General features: G+C 43.7%; 1 pseudogene; it reads left to right on the forward strand.

Annotated features, from left to right (window-relative positions):
* Positions 1-792: 792 nt before the first annotated feature.
* LOC105545716 overlaps positions 793-1777 on the forward strand; it is a 5877-nt pseudogene continuing 4892 nt past the window's right edge.

The raw sequence follows: 1777 nt of genomic DNA on the forward strand, positions 1-1777 counted from the left end.
AGATAAAAACTTTCAGTTCTCCTTAAAGAAGTTAGGGGTAAACAATATCTCTGGTACTGAAGAGGTGAATGTGTTTACAAACCAAGGAAGAGCGATCCACTTTAACAACCCTGAAGTTCAGACATCTCTGGCAGGGAAACCTTTCACCATTACAGGCCATGCTAAGACAAAGCAGCTGACAGCAATGCTACCCAGCATCTTCATCCAGCTTGGTGCAGACTGTCTGACTAGTTTAAGGAGACTGGCTGAAGCTCTGGCCAAACAGTCTGTGGATAGACCAGCACCACTTGCAACTGGAGAGGATGATGATGATGAAGTTACTGATCTTGTGGAGAATTTTGATGAGGCTTCCAAGCATGAGGCAAAATGAATTGAGCCAACTTCTGAAGATAAAACTTGAAGAAGTTACTAGGAACTGCTATTTTCTATTATGACTGCTTTTTAAGAAATGTTTGTTTATGGATATGATAAAAGCTAGGTCACCAGTACTTTTAAGCCCAAGCCCCTTGGACACTGAGCTCCTTTCAGTTTTTGCATATACACAATTTATTCTTTGCAGCTAATTAAGCCGAAGAAGCCTGGGAATAAAGTTTGAAACAAAGGTATAATGTTCTTTGCCTAGTTAAAAAATAAATTAATTGATTAAAAATAAACAAATCAGGTTTATATCACTCAAGAAGTCAAAGAGCAAGGGCAGCAGACAGGAAAGGAAGCAGGGTGGGACTCAGAATTTCTCAAGATCAGAGCTGATCTCTTTCCAATGGGGCAGAGCCCCTCATTCTGCGGGCCAGGATGTCTTGTGAGCACGAAGCCCATGGACACGGCAGAGGATCTTGGCACTTCCTCTTCAATGGACAGAGGTTCCTCCTCTTTGACCCAAACAACAGAAAGTGGACAGTGCTTCATCCTGGAGCCAAGAAGATGAAAGAGAAGTGGGAGAAGAACGGGGATGTGACCAGGTTCTTCCAGAAGATTTCACTGGGAGACTGAAACTTGGCTTGAGGAATTCTTGATACACTGGGAAAACATGCTGAAGTGAACAAGTAAGTGGGAAAAAAACAAAGGTTGCTGTCCTGAGTTCAGATCTAATCAGCCCTGTGTGTGTGTGTGTGTGTGTGTGTGTGTGTGTGTTTGAGTGAATGTGAACAGGACCCCCTCATAGAGGGCTCCTCCTTGGGGTGCCTGTGCTCTCCTATCCTCCTCTCCCTTCTCACTCCTGACTCCTCTTCCTCACTGCACTTGCTTTTGCTCCTCTCCTTGTGGATTTATCACCAGCCTCAAGACTGCAGGTGTCACTGGGTTTTCAGATGTGGAAAAGTGATCTGGGTTCTCCTTCACCATTTAAACCAACATTTGTATCCTTTCTGAAGGCTGAAGATGACACCAAAAAGCCCCTGTGAGCACGGTCTTGATCAAACTCGCCCTTCTGGCTGGCCACCTGCCCACCACCTACTGTGTATGTCCAGAGGCCTCCAGCAGATCATGATGACACCATGGACCCAATAGCTTTTTCACTGCCTTGATCCCTTTTGTCAACAATTTACCAACGGTTATTCCTAACATCTTATGCTATTTTCTCTTGGTGCTACCTGATGGAATTTTTGCACTTAAAGTTCTGGCTGACTAAACAAGATATGTCAACATTTTCTTTCTTCTGCTTTTGTTTGGAAAATCAGTTACTTCTTTGAATGGGGACACTGTTCTTCCAAATGATATTGTCAATAAAACAATCATGTTAGACTTCAGGCCTCCAGGGATTCCTTTCATGTCCTGAAAG

Source organism: Mandrillus leucophaeus, unplaced genomic scaffold (assembly GCF_000951045.1).
Source record: "Mandrillus leucophaeus isolate KB7577 unplaced genomic scaffold, Mleu.le_1.0 Scaffold337, whole genome shotgun sequence".
NCBI classification, from domain to species: Eukaryota; Metazoa; Chordata; class Mammalia; order Primates; family Cercopithecidae; genus Mandrillus; species Mandrillus leucophaeus.